At 37.8% G+C, this 15085-nt stretch overlaps 7 non-coding genes across 7 annotated transcripts; all 7 read left to right on the forward strand.

The window, feature by feature from the left end:
- Window positions 1-13362: 13362 nt before the first annotated feature.
- On the forward strand, window positions 13363-13434 carry Trnae-uuc (transfer RNA glutamic acid (anticodon UUC)). Its single transcript has one exon. It is a non-coding gene; the product is annotated as a tRNA-Glu (tRNA).
- Window positions 13435-13617: 183 nt separating this feature from the next.
- Trnat-agu (transfer RNA threonine (anticodon AGU)) lies at window positions 13618-13690 on the forward strand. The gene has a single exon. It is a non-coding gene; the product is annotated as a tRNA-Thr (tRNA).
- A 166-nt stretch (window positions 13691-13856) lies between these two features.
- On the forward strand, window positions 13857-13928 carry Trnae-uuc (transfer RNA glutamic acid (anticodon UUC)). The gene has a single exon. It is a non-coding gene; the product is annotated as a tRNA-Glu (tRNA).
- A 183-nt stretch (window positions 13929-14111) lies between these two features.
- On the forward strand, window positions 14112-14185 carry Trnat-agu (transfer RNA threonine (anticodon AGU)). The gene has a single exon. It is a non-coding gene; the product is annotated as a tRNA-Thr (tRNA).
- A 166-nt stretch (window positions 14186-14351) lies between these two features.
- Trnae-uuc (transfer RNA glutamic acid (anticodon UUC)) lies at window positions 14352-14423 on the forward strand. Its single transcript has one exon. It is a non-coding gene; the product is annotated as a tRNA-Glu (tRNA).
- A 183-nt stretch (window positions 14424-14606) lies between these two features.
- Trnat-agu (transfer RNA threonine (anticodon AGU)) lies at window positions 14607-14679 on the forward strand. Its single transcript has one exon. It is a non-coding gene; the product is annotated as a tRNA-Thr (tRNA).
- Window positions 14680-14845: 166 nt separating this feature from the next.
- Trnae-uuc (transfer RNA glutamic acid (anticodon UUC)) lies at window positions 14846-14917 on the forward strand. The gene has a single exon. It is a non-coding gene; the product is annotated as a tRNA-Glu (tRNA).
- The last annotated feature ends 168 nt before the right edge of the window (window positions 14918-15085 follow it).

The raw sequence follows: 15085 nt of genomic DNA on the forward strand, positions 1-15085 counted from the left end.
ATCAAACAAATCTGCAGTCAGAAATTTGCGTTGGGTAATAAAATATAGGAAATAATTGCAAATATTGTAATTTCAAAAAACTTTACATGTATTCTACATCCTTTGGTTTGTCATCTCTTGAAATACCAATCAACACACATAAACCTTTACCAATTGAAGAGATCAATTCATTGTTCACTAAAAATAAGACATAAAAATGTGTTTGAAATACTTGTTGGATTGGAATTTCTTTTTTTTTCAGCAGAAAGAAAGAAATAGGGACATAATTATGGCGCGCCGAATTACTTTTTATTACCAACTTTTTTTTCGACACCAACTTTTTTTTCGACACCAACTTTTTTTTTCGACACCAACTTGTTTTTTCGATACCATTTTTATTCCTTCCTACCAACTTTTATTTTCCGATACTAACTCTTGTCTCGATTACCTGCTAACGTTGATTACTCCAGATTTCTGTAAAGCCCTAAGGGTTGGATGGAGTGCTTTAAGCTCTTCCAAATCCAAGCAAAAAAAAGTGAACATCGGTAAAAATATTTCTGCTACTTTCAGCAAAAGCACGCCATCTAGCTAGCCCTTCGGCTGCTTCAGGCTTTACTTCATCATTGCCGATCATCCATTCTGCTCTAAAAAGGCGGTGCGATTGGGCCATGGATATGCTTTTTGCTTCCTTCGCTCCTGTGGCCATTGAGTTTCAAGCCCGAAGGGCTAGAGGCGAATCTTTAACCCTTCTCAGGCAAGAGAAATTGAAGCTACTTATTTCCCAGCTACTTATTTTCCCAAACGTGCATAGAACGAACGCACCGCAATCATGACGACTCATCAAATTATGACGTCATAAATCGTAAATTAGCTCTAACTCTATAAGTACATGTCAAATCTTTGTGAAATTTGGACCAAAGACGCATCTTATTAATGGTGCCGAACTTTTCAATGAAAATTTTTTTGAAGATTTTGATGACGTCAGCAAAAAATGCAAAAAATCGAAAAATGCAATTTTTTGCTGACGTCATCCAAAATTTTTTTCTTCAAAAAGTTACATTTCAGTTAGATGCATCTTTGGTTCAAATTTGGGATAGATTTGACATGTATTTTTTATATTATAGCGATTATACGATTCATGACGTCACCAAATTCGATCAAATTATGACGTCATGATTACAATTTCTCTAATAATTCATTTTTAGGTTAATATTTAATTACGTAAAAACCAGGCCCTGAAACCATTAGGTATAGAGGTACTTTAGAGCCCTAAGTGGATCTCTGAATCTGGCTGCTATTGGTAGCGAAAACTTAGGGTAAACTGTTAGGTTTTTTGAGACTTGTCCTAAGTCACTCGAGGACGGATTGTATCTAGTAATTTTTTTGTTTTGGAGGACTACATTTTGTGAAATCTAGCGATAGGAAAAAACAACAGAAGAAAAAACAGAAAGTTCACAAACCAAATTTGAAGTAAAACACAAAGTACTTAACTATAAGGAATGACTTCAAGTTAAACCAAAACAAACTTCCAGACTACGTCCTAGTCAGTATTCGTGCTGGTGTTTCAGCTTTTTATTTTTTCAATTCCATCTGGAAAAGTTTCACATGGCGGGCAATTTCTTGTTAGCCCCAGACACACATTATATTAATCAGGTTGGGTGGACGAGACAATAACCAAAAAGGTTGACTTCGTAAAAAAGAAGTTTCGTATCCGGGTCTTGAAAAAAAATTGGTATCGGAAAAAAGTTGGTATCGGAAAAAAAGTTGGTGTCAGAAAAAAAAAGTTGGTGTCGGAGAAATGATGGTATATGAAAAAACATGAAGTTGGTCGCAAAAAACGAAAAGTTGGTATCAGAAAAAAAAAATTGATGTCAAAAAAGCAAAAGTTGGTGTCGAAAACAAAAAGTTGGTGTCGAAAAAAAAAGTTGATAATAAAAAGTAATTTGGCGCGCCATACATAATTGCCCCCTAAATATATCTAGATTGCTAAACTTTTACAACGAGAATATAGCGAGCAATTACAACGAGCCCTATAACGAGAACCCCCTCTCCCCCGTTTGTTAACTTTCGTTTTTTTCTCCAGCCCCAACCCCTTTGTTGGGCCCAGGCCCAATCAAAATCAAAATCAAAAAAAAAACACAGGGGGAATTTTTTTTGATTTTTTGAGGTTGTGCAGCTTTTTTAGTCAAAGCACTTGTTAATGTTATACATTTTTGGAAAGCTAAGGGCGGGTAGGGGAATCAAAATAACATAGACTGTGCCAATCAATCGAGATATTGTAGAGCTTCAAAAAGTTTTAGAAATTTCCCCTTCTACGAGGAACAAGTGCACCAAATTTCAATCACAGCCAACCTAGAGATTTTCTGAAAATCCCTAAAAGGAGGGAGGGGGCTTAACATTGTCGAATATTTTATTCAAACTCTTTAAATCTCTAAGCATGGGTTGTAAATACGTTTTCTCAGAATTACTGTTTTTTATCCTTGAAAATTGATCTGATGTTTGAGTTTGTTTGTACTTAGGGTGAATTTCTCTTTCCAGTGGTCAAAGCAGAGATTTATCCTGTCAGACAGAACCTTGGCCAACCTTGGCGAGATTCTTTAAATTTGGCTGGTTTTTACATAACTTGAGACAAAATTCAAAATTAGCTTTTTTAAACTTCTGTGAGACGAAAATCCGTCTGAGATGGAAGAACTTTGAACACTGTCTTTCAAGGAGAAAGATTTTAGCATTCATTGAACCTTAATGTATATCCAACTTTTGCCCGGTAAACCAAAGAAAATCATTGCCTTGTTACCACCAAATCCTGAACAAGCCTTGGCATATTTAACTTCTCTATATATACGATCAACCTTCTCTTTACATTCTTCAAACGATTACATGAATTTGATGACATCTTCTTTGCATGTGAATGGTCCAGGAATATCTTGACTTTTTAAAAAATGTAAATCTTTCAACCGTTTCTCTTCAATCTTGGCATTCAGTTAATCCTTTTCTTTGTAATCTTTTTCCTTGAGCTTTCTCATCTTCTCATTCCAATTTACTTTGATGGACTCAATTGCTATAGATTGTGCCTTGTATTTCCTAAATTCTTCTGGTTGATCGTATGTATAGAGAAGTTACATATGCCAAGGCTTGTTCAGGATTTCGTGATAACAAGGCAATGTTCAGATTAAAGAAAAATGGAAAGAAGCTTAGCTCAGATGATTATCAGGATGGCTTAGAAATATACTTTGAAGGAGCGAAGGAAGCAAAAAGCATATCCATGGCATTTTGTGTGCCCTAGAAGGTAAGAGAAAGAATATCCATATCTATTCTGAAAATCATGATTAAAGAAAGTAAGAAAGTCAGGAGTGTACTGGACTAAGCTTGTTTACTCTGCCATGGATAATCAAAAAAAACTTGATCATATTTTCAGAGACAGAATTTGGTTCATTACACAGATTGATCAGCCTGAAGATCAGGCAGCTGCTATTGAAGGACAATCTAAAGATACTGAACGTGAGTCATATCCTGAGAAAAACGAATACACTCCTGGAATGCATGTAGCAGCTGCATGGCTAAAGGAGGATAGCACAGAATATACATGGTATTTAGGTCAGGGTCAGTTGGGATGCAACAGGGGCCCCTGGTTGCAATGTAATATTTGTTCATCCTTTTTCCAGTTTAGTTTAGAACCATGCTAACTGTTCCATTTTCATTCATAGGTGATAGATTCAGTTGAAAATGATTGCTTGAAAGTTTCTTATTTCTCAAGAAAGGACAAAGCTGGCAGCCAATGGATATTCCCAGAGGAAGCAGACATTCAAAATACAAAGTATATATCTAAAATATATTTCCAAATTATTAAAATAGTGGAAAAGGTTGCTTACCAGTGCACCGTTAACAGCTTGCAGACAATATAACAAGAAAATTGAACATTTTTAAACAATAAATGATTTTATTATTCACCAGTTTCACCATTATAATAGTACATTTAGTGATATTTTTAATGTATTGTATGTAAATATATTTTCAAGCTCAAAGTATACGTGTTCTTTATGATGAAATTTTATGATTTTACATTATTTTTCGTAACAAAAACTGTCAAAAAATAGCCATTACTTTTTATAGCTTGATTTTTGACCCCTAGTTGTGATGTTATTTGGAATCTACATAAAATTTCTGACAATTTGGTATGTCACATGCCTATGTTTTGAAAAAGTTGCTACAAGCCTATTTTGTAAGCGGGTTTGCGTTATGGGCCCCGCAAAAGTGGGGTCCGGGGTCCATCAAAAGGGTCCCCCATCAAAAGTTTCACTTTCTTACCTGTTTTTAGGATATTTAGCAACTTTTGTATATGGTCCATAAAAAATTTATGTCATAGTCCCTCCCCTATTAATTCGAACCCTGAATGGTCAATCTTAACAACATGACATTGAATGACACCAAATTTGAATTGTTACGTTATGGTTTGAAAAAAGAAATAAAAAAGGAGACCAACACTTCACTATCAGGAGATAAAATTGAAGAAAAAGATTTTGATTGTTTGACATTTGGGAGTCCTAATGTCCAACGATTGTCCCTTTTTTATTATTAAAATTATTATATTGTTATTATTGTTATAACATAACAAAGTTCTAAGCACACGAGGGCCTCTGGAACTGGTCGTGATTGTTTGCATTTTACAATTGTCTTATGTTGAATCTTTTCGGGGGTTTACTCCATGCAGTGCTGAGCCTCTCTTTGAAGAGTTTGACTGGGTTTGACTGTGTTTGCCTCAGCTACATCTTTTGGCAGTTTATTCCAGGTTGGTATAGTTTGGTAAAGAAAGAATTCGTTTGTACACCACGGAATCCATCGCTTCCAAAGTTTGGACTCATTTCAAAGTTGTGCCTTCTGTTTGGTCGCACTCAAAGGACTATCTTGGTATCTTTATTGTAATAGTTGATGTGCTTGTAAAGTTGAACTATGTCACAAAAGTGTCTAAACTCGTGTGTAGGAAGATCTAGTTCACGCAATTGTTCTTCATAAGACATATTACAACATTTTTGAACAAGTCTTGTTACCTGTCTGTGTACTCCTTCGATCAGATTTACATGTTTACGTAGAAAATGATACCATACTGACTGAGCGACGCATACTCCAGATGAGGTGTAACAAACGTACAATACAATGTTTTGAATGTACTTGGATTGATTATGGCAAGAGTTTGCTTTTTTTGACTTGCTTTGCAATGAGTCTACAAATGTAAGCTCTGAGTCAACGAGGATTCCAATTCCAAGATCTTTTTCTTCAAAGATGTGTTCCAATAGACGATATCGGCTTAACGTGAAAACTCAGATTTGATCCCCGAATATTGCCCACAATACTTTGCGCGGAAAAGTTCACGGTGAAATTTTTTCCGCGCAAAGTATTGTGGGCAATATTCTGGGATCAAATCTGAGTTTTCACGTTAAGCCGATATCGTCTGTTAGCGTCCATCAAAGGAATATTGGTGAGCATGTTTGATGTTACCAAACATCCCTAGCGTCAGAACGTGACACTTTACAGGAAAGAATAATAACCAGTCTTTCAACCATTCAAGTCTGCGATATAGTTGACTTCTTTGAATATTTTGGTATCATCAACAAACATCAGTTCCTGTTTAGGAAGATCATTGATATAGCACGGGCAGTATTGGTCCCAGTACATTACCCTGTGGAAAATACCACTCACTACAGGGTCAGTAGTCAAGAAGGACTGGTTCACTTTTACTGATTGGGTTCGACCTGTTAGAAATGATGTTATCCAGTTTAAGATTGAACCGTTGATGCCATATGCTGATAATTTCTAGCATAGGCGACGGTGAGATACTATGTCGAAGGCCTTAGCAAAATCGAAGTAGATACTATCAACAACGTTTCCTTCAGAGATCTCATACCGTTTATCCAGGAAATAAATAAGCTGTGTCATGGTTGAACAGTTGTTAATGAAACCATATTGTTTGTTTGATAAAAGATTATGATCAGAAAGGTGTTTTTCCTCAGTATTCATTCCATTAATTTGCACACTAACGATGTCAAACTAACAGGTTGACAATTGACTGCCAAATTCTGAGCTCCCTCATTTTTGTAGATAGGCATGTGCCACCTTCCAATCTTGTGGTAATGAGCCTTCAACTAAGGATTTGGTCATGATTACAGCCAAGGGTAGAGACAGGTAGTCAGATAATTCCGCTAGTATCCTAGGGTGTATTTCATCTGGACTAAAAGATGTATTATGGTTGAGCTCCTTCAATTGATTTTGTACCATCTCCTCAGAGATGTGAATATTTCTGTGATGAATGGGTCAGTTCTCTTTTCAAATGCAGGAGGATCACCGACCACTTTTTTGTGAATACACTGCAGAACTGCCGTTGCAGGATATTGGCTTTTTCGTGATCTTCACGCTTTAACAATGCTTTGTCATTTGGTGGTTCAAGCAGCAACGGAACTGTATTAGAAGATTTCATCTTGTTTCGCACATGTAACCAGAAGATTTTCAGTTTGGTCTTCGCGTTATCACAAATTCTTTGTTTGTAGTTTCTTTGAGCTTGTCTAATCAATCTGTTAACTCAGTTTCTTAAAAGGGTGTCTTTTGCTCCATTGTATTCTTGGTTAGCTTCATCTGTTAGAATGAGATCAACTAAAGATGGATGGATGTCCCGCAGCATCTTAGTTGGTTCACCCACACTCTGGTGGAGAAAGGAGTCACGAAGGACATCAAGAAATTTTTCTTCTTTACTTTCCTTGAAAAGTGGTGTTGTCCCATTTTTCTAATTGATTGTGGGGAAGTTAAAGTCCCAAAGTAGAAAGTTTTGGTTGCGCCTCCTTATACTCTATATTCATAGTATCAAAGATCAATGATGGCTTCAAAGCTAAAGACCCCCCGCATCTGGGACGGAAGCGTGTTACCAAGTACATTGGTCAAATAATTCAAAATTATGCGGCAACACCTTTTAGTAATACAAGGTGCAAAGCTGCTCAATGCAATGCCAAAGTGCACAGGGGGGGTCAGGGTCCAGGATACCAACCCAGGGCCCAAAAACCTGACTTTTCGAGATTTGAAAGTAGTAGACACCACCACCCCCTAAATTGGTATCAATACCAACTTGAAAACCCCAATTTTCTAAAAAAGGGGGACCCACCCCCCTAAATTGGTATTGTTACCAACATGAAAATCCTGATCTTCTGTAAAAGTGGGGACCCACCCCCCTAAATTTGTATCGATACGAACTTGAAAATCCTGATTTTTCTGAAAAAGGGGGACCCACCCCCCCCCTAAATTGGCAATCAGTAAAAATGCAAGAAGTTATATGCATAGGATACTGCATACAACGGATGCTAAACAAAATCTGTGGATGTTTTTATTCAAAGAACATTCCTCTTATTAATCACTTATATTATGTACCACACTTTAGACTCCTGAAAATGAAAACAAGTTTTTCTCATTCTAACACAAAGTAAATTAAGTTTCTTGAACTAAATTGGCAAAATGTATCAAATTCATAAAACTAGTTGATAAACTAGACTAGATAAAAAACTCATTGTATTAGGCAGGCCTAAAGTCTTTGTAACATAATGATGATGCCTATATTGAACGTTATGTACAGAAAAGTTTTATCACAACTAAAAAAGTTCTAAGACTTGATTCAGTTTGTTCAACTCTAGTTTTGAATGAATTTTGGTTGATTGAAAGGATTGAGAGCAGACTCAAACTCACTTTAAAGGTTGTGGTGTGGATCAAAAGATTCTAGCCAGAGCTAGATATGCTCGAAATACAAAAGTAACCAAAAGTAACAAAAGCAAAAGTAAGTAACAAAATAAAACAATTGATATTGCAGTGATTGGATAACAAATATTTGGCCCTTTCACAAGTGTTTCTGATTAAATTCAATAAAAGCAATCTTTCCAGGGGGGAATATTTAGTTTTTCTTCTATTTCTTCATGTTTGCCAATCTGGGGAGTCTTCATATATATACCATAGAAAAGCTCAGGAAACCTGCTAACTTAATTTTAAGTTTAGGCAAATCGCCAAGATTGGGGAACAATCAATTTTTCCCACTTAAGGCAAGCCGTAAAAAAAGGCTTTTCTCTTTGATTGTTTTTGTTGCTCAAAAAAAGCATGTGACTTCTTGAAATGGAAACAAAAGGTTTTTCCCAAGCTGTCTGGTTAATATAAAGAGCTTGAGGCTGAAAATGGTCCCAAAACTACGGAATTGTTAAGCAGGGTTGCTACAGGTTTTTCAAGTTCAAAATTATAGACTTCTTGTCTAAAAAGCCATGTTTTCCAGATTTTTTACCTGAAAATATCAGAGAATTTCCAGATATTTTGACAAAAAACCCACCATTAAAAAGAAACATCAATTGCTCCAAATTTGAGTTCAAGGCAAAACCATGGGGAACCTGGTGGAGCCGTATTTTTAGATACAAACAAATGAGAAAAATAAAATGACAAGATAAAGAAGACAAAAACGGTGAACACTGTAAAATCCGTGAAACCTTGTGTTTTAAAATACCAGTGCTACCCGCTTGTTTCAAGTGGCCGTAACGGAACTTGTTGGGAAACTGGTTGGTTTTTGTCACTGTGGAAAGTTTGTCACATCTTCTCATTCTGACAAAGAAGGATTGATATTCACAGCATTTGACCTAGGATCAGCTACACATGACAAGAGAACACCTGGGTTCCCATGTGTAGCTGAGCAGGTACCGATCCTTTATTTTATCGATTGTTTCACTTCTCAAGACACTTCAATCTTTCATTGAAAGGAAGTACCTTTTTCTTATTACTTTACTGTTTTGGTTCTCCTGCACTCGCACCATGACGGAGAACACCCCTGAAAGTGTTAGCGAAACAGAAAAGCTATCTCAAGTTGAAGAAAATCAGTCAGAAATAGAAGACTTAATTGCTGAATTATGTCTGAATACTTCATCTAAAGCAGTGAAATCTTGTGTGCGAAAGTATCAATTTGGCAAAAGTGTAGCACAGATTGAAAAGGACATATACAAAGAGAAGGTTGAATTGCTGAAAGAGACTGCAGAATTTTTAAAAATACAGCATTTCGAGGATAAAACAAAGAAGGCGTTATCACACCTGATAACCTGTAAAATCCAAAACCTTCTTCCAGACAATTGTTCAGTTTGCAAAAGAAGGTATCGTATCAGCCTTCATGACTGTCCGATTCTCGAATGTGCCATTTGTGGCCAAGGGGTCCACAAACCTTGTTGGTTAAATCTTGCATCAATTGCTACAAATGATTTCAACCAACCTGTAGATGCGGATGTCTTCAAAACCTTGGTCAACCCTCTAAATCTACCAGGAATGTTTTACATTTGCGATCCCTGTAAAGTTACTACCATTCCAAGTGATGAAGAAGGGAATAGTAAGCGTAAAAAACGTACAAAAAGTACATCCCAAACTCAGAACAACCATCATCCAATAAATACTGAAGCTCAGGATACAACCCTTACAGTCACAACCGATTCAACAACTGATGTTGATGTTGTCGACATTGACCAGTCATCTGATTATAATTTCTCTGCTGGTAAACAAAGTGAAGATGACGAAACCAACAAAACAAGAAGAGGCGAAATCAAAGATAATGAAAAGAAATCCCAAATCTGCAAATTTTACAAAAGTGGAACATGCAAGCATGGCCTAAAAGGAAAGGAATGCAACTACACTCACCCTAAAATGTGTCGCAAGTTCACACAACATGGAACAAGGCAACCAAGAGGATGTAACCTTGGAACTAAATGCAAGGACTTTCATCCAAAAATGTGTTTAGATTCCCTTCGGAAAGGAGAATGCTTTTCAGAATCCTGTCGTTTTGCTCATGTAAAAGGAACAAAAAGACAACCTCCAACTGTGAAAAGTAGTGTAGCGCACAATAACAAACAATCAAACAATAACAAACAAGAGCCTGGTCATTTTTTAGATATGATTCGTCTGTTGAAGGAAGAAATTCTGGAAACACTGGGACAGAAAATCCAAGACATTCAATTTCAAGTACAAAACCTACAACAGACTCATCAATTACCTCAACAACAGACTCACCAAATACCTCCACAACAGACTCACCAAATACCTCCACAACAGACTCATCTGATACCCCCACAAGGACTACCGCTCAGACCACCATTCCAAATCCCTCAACTACCATTCAACCCAATGCAAACATTCCAGTAGTGAATAGCTTTGCATTTTTTAACATACAAGGGCTTTGTCCACAAACAGTACCCAGCAAAGTTCCCTTTATTAAAGATAATGTTTGTAATGAAAACCAACTTTTTGTTGGATTGTCAGAAACTTGGTTATATAACCATAAAGACGCAGAACTTAAAGTAGAAGGTTTCACTCCCTTCCGATGTGATTCAACAAGAAAGAAGAAATCTAGAGGCAGATTTACTGGTGGAGTTTGTTTTTATGTCAGGGATGATATTGCAGCTTCATGCGAAAAAATCTATTCTCACTCCTCGCCCAGTGTACAACTTCTTTGCCTATACTCAAGCATCGAAAATCTGGCTATCCTGGTAGTCTACCGACAACCTGACGACAAAGCAAATGGTAATCCTTCAACCGCAAATGATTTTATCATTCCTATCAATGGTGTAAAAAATGCACTTTCAAAGTTAGAAACCGTACCAAATATCATTTTTGGAGGTGATTTCAACCTTCCAAAAGCAACTTGGCCTGAGGGCCTTCCAAAATCAGGATGTACTATCAACGACCGTCTTATTCTAAACTCTTTGAATCAGTTTTGCAACGAATTCTTCATGTCACAATATATCGATTTGCCAACACACAAGGACGGAAATACATTAGACCTTGTTTTCACTAACAACGAACAAATAATACACAGCTACACAACAGTACCTGTATTGCAAAGCACATCACATCACGAAATTGTACTAGTATCAACAACTCTGAAAGTTCAAAACTCCTTTCTGGACGACGATCAACAAGAGCCACGCACAAAATTCAACACACTGAATTATTTTGCTGATGACATTGATTGGGAAACTATTAAAGATGATCTCAAATATGTCAACTGGCCAAGTGAGTTCGATACTGAAGACCCAGATGTTATTTTGGAAACCTTCAACAACATATGCTACAGAATATGCGAAAGCAGAGTTCCCGTGAAGGCCAAGACCACATCAAAAACGAAATCAAAAGCTGAGAGATACCGTCACTCTCTTACAAAAAGAAGAAGAAAAATTACAAAAAAACTTTTACACACCAACTCCAAATCCAAGAAAGACAAGATAAAAGATGAACTTTTACAAATTGAGAAAAAACTTCAAAAATCTTTTAATGAGTCAAAGCGTCACGTGGAAAGCAAAGTGATTGACTCAATTAAAAAGAATTCAAAATATTTCTTTACCTATGCAAAAAAGAAATCGAAAATTCGGTCTAATATCGGACCCCTATTGAATTGCAATGAAGAACTTACACAAAGAAGCAAAGAAATGGCTGATCTCTTAGCCGACCAATATGCTAAAGTGTTCAGTAAACCAAAGCAACCACAACCACAACCTAACCAAGACAAAACAAACGTCAAGATTGATGAGATTAACATAACAGAAGACTCCATCGTTAAAGCAATAAATGAGCTGTCTCCATCATCTTCTGCAGGACCTGATGGATTTCCAGCTATGTTTCTCAAAAAATGCAAAGATGAGTTATCCGTTCCACTGTGTTTACTCTGGAAGAAAAGCCTAGAAATAGGTCTTGTTCCAACTGAACTGAAAAAATGCACCATAACACCAATTCACAAAGGAGGAAGCAGATCTCTGGCTGCCAACTACAGACCTGTTGCACTCACCTCGCATGTGATAAAAATTTTCGAGAAAATATTGAGAAATCATATTGTAAATCACATGAACAACAATGACCTTTTCAATCCAAACCAACATGGTTTCAGAAGTGGGAGATCCTGCCTTAGTCAGCTTCTCGAGCAACACGACCTCATTCTTGACATATTAGATGAGGGTTTGAATGCAGATGTTGTTTACCTTGATTTCTCAAAGGCTTTCGACAAAGTCGATCATGCAGTTGTACTTGGGAAATTAAAGCAATTGGGTATATCCGGACCAATCCACAGATGGATTGAATCATTCCTTACTGAAAGATATCAAACAGTAATAGTAAATGGTGTCAAGTCCAAAGCCCAGAAAGTAATTTCAGGAGTCCCTCAAGGCAGTGTATTGGGACCTCTTATATTTCTAATATTGATTGGTGACATTGATGAAAAAGTACTGTACTGTATATTGAAATCATTTGCTGATGATACACGTGCCACCAAATCAATCAAAAACACAAAGGATGTTGAAATTCTTCAAAAAGAACTAGAAAAAGTCTATGACTGGACTGAAGAAAACAACATGAAACTAAATGACACAAAGTTTGAACTTCTACGCTATGGTCCAGATGAAGAAATAAAAAACCAAACTCACTACAAATCCCCTTCAGGAGAAAATATCGAAAGGAAGAAATTTGTGAAGGACCTGGGAGTACTAATGTCAGATGATGCTGTCTTTACACATCAAATAAATTCAGTCATTGAGAAAGCAAAAAACTTGATTTCCTGGATTCTGCGGACTTTCTCTTCGCGTTTACCCCAACTAATGATTACTCTTTACAAATCATTGGTTATTCCAGTCATTGAATATTGCTCAGTCCTATGGAGTCCAAGTGCTGTCAGTTCTACCCAAAGATTAGAAGAAATCCAAAAATCATTTCTCAAAAGAATAACTGGCACTCCAAAAAACTATTGGGATTGTCTGAAAAAGCTAAAACTTTACTCACTTCAAAGAAGAAGGGAGAGATATCGGATCCTGTATACATGGAAAATAGCTGAAAATCTGGTTCCAAACATCAACAATAAATTTCAATTCAAGGAACTCCCAAGATTGGGAAGGATGTGTGTTCGCACCCATAGTTCAAAACTACATGATAGCACGCTTGTTGTGCAAGGTGCTAAATTATTCAATTCAATGCCCCAAGAGACAGACGATGATAGAAAGAAGGTCTATAGACAGACGAGTTCGAAAAGGCTAGCCACAGATTCATACCTACTCTTCGACATGAACAAAGTACTCCATTCTTGCCATTCAAATTTAGCTGCGTCAACATCATTCGGTTTGATGATGGCTTAGTGGTTGAAGCAGCCTGTCTTGCCAAGCAGAAGCTCGAAGGTTCAAATCCGGGCAGTGCCTCGTCAGTTTTCTTGTCTCAAAGTATCAGATTATGATCATAAGAGTGTCCAAAGTTCGTCCTTGGAGTTGCTTTAGGTTTGTGTCAATCAAAAGACTTTTTGCGTCACTTTAGGAAGGATAAATACGATTTGGTGTACTCGACGAAGAATCGTTTCGTAAAGACATGTCCCGTGTGGTCTAGTGGTTAGGATTTCTGGTTTTCACCCAGGCGGCCGGGGTTCGATTCCCCGCACGGGAGTGCCACTTTCATGTTGCGAATAAAATACATCTCGCTGGCCTAAACCAACAGACAGACGATGATAGAAAGAAGGTGTATTGCCAGATGAAGTGAAAAGGCTATCGACAGACCAATACCTACTCTTCGACATGAACAAAGTACGTAGAGTATTGCCATTCAAATTTCCCTGCGTCAACATCATTCGGCGCTGTGGCTTAGCGGTTAAAGCGCCTGTCTAGTAAACAGGAGATCCCCGGTTCAAATCCGGGCAGTGCCTCGTCAGTTTTCTTGTCTCAAAGTATCAGATTATGATCATAAGAGTCTCCAAAGTTCGTGCTTGGAGTTGCTTTAGGTTTGTGTCAATCAAAAGACTTTTTGCGTCACTTTAGGAAGGATAAATACGATTTGGTGTACTCGACGAAGAATCGTTTTGTAAAGACATGTCCCGTGTGGTCTAGTGGTTAGGATTTCTGGTTTTCACCCAGGCGGCCGGGGTTCGATTCCCCGCACGGGAGTGCCACTTTCATGTTGCGAATAAAATACATCTCGCTGGCCTAAACCAACAGACAGACGATGATAGAAAGAAGGTGTATTGCCAGATGAAGTGAAAAGGCTATCGACAGACCAATACCTACTCTTCGACATGAACAAAGTACGTAGAGTATTGCCATTCAAATTTCCCTGCGTCAACATCATTCGGCGCTGTGGCTTAGCGGTTTAAAGCGCCTGTCTAGTAAACAGGAGATCCCCGGTTCAAATCCGGGCAGTGCCTCGTCAGTTTTCTTGTCTCAAAGTATCAGATTATGATCATAAGAGTCTCCAAAGTTCGTGCTTGGAGTTGCTTTAGGTTTGTGTCAATCAAAAGACTTTTTGCGTCACTTTAGGAAGGATAAATACGATTTGGTGTACTCGACGAAGAATCGTTTTGTAAAGACATGTCCCGTGTGGTCTAGTGGTTAGGATTTCTGGTTTTCACCCAGGCGGCCGGGGTTCGATTCCCCGCACGGGAGTGCCACTTTCATGTTGCGAATAAAATACATCTCGCTGACCTAAACCAACAGACAGACGATGATAGAAAGAAGGTGTATTGCCAGATGAAATGAAAAGGCTATCGACAGACCAATACCTACTCTTCGACATGAACAAAGTACGTAGAGTATTGCCATTCAAATTTCCCTGCGTCAACATCATTCGGCGCTGTGGCTTAGCGGTTAAAGCGCCTGTCTAGTAAACAGGAGATCCCCGGTTCAAATCCGGGCAGTGCCTCGTCAGTTTTCTTGTCTCAAAGTATCAGATTATGATCATAAGAGTCTCCAAAGTTCGTGCTTGGAGTTGCTTTAGGTTTGTGTCAATCAAAAGACTTTTTGCGTCACTTTAGGAAGGATAAATACGATTTGGTGTACTCGACGAAGAATCGTTTTGTAAAGACATGTCCCGTGTGGTCTAGTGGTTAGGATTTCTGGTTTTCACCCAGGCGGCCGGGGTTCGATTCCCCGCACGGGAGTGCCACTTTCATGTTGCGAATAAAATACATCTCGCTGACCTAAACCAACAGACAGACGATGATAGAAAGAAGGTGTATTGCCAGATGAAATGAAAAGGCTATCGACAGACCAATACCTACTCTTCGACATGAACAAAGTACGTAGAGTATTGCCATTCAAATTTCCCT

This window comes from Clytia hemisphaerica, unplaced genomic scaffold, assembly GCF_902728285.1.
Source record: "Clytia hemisphaerica strain Z4C2 unplaced genomic scaffold, Clytia hemisphaerica genome assembly, whole genome shotgun sequence".
NCBI classification, from domain to species: domain Eukaryota; kingdom Metazoa; phylum Cnidaria; class Hydrozoa; order Leptothecata; family Clytiidae; genus Clytia; species Clytia hemisphaerica.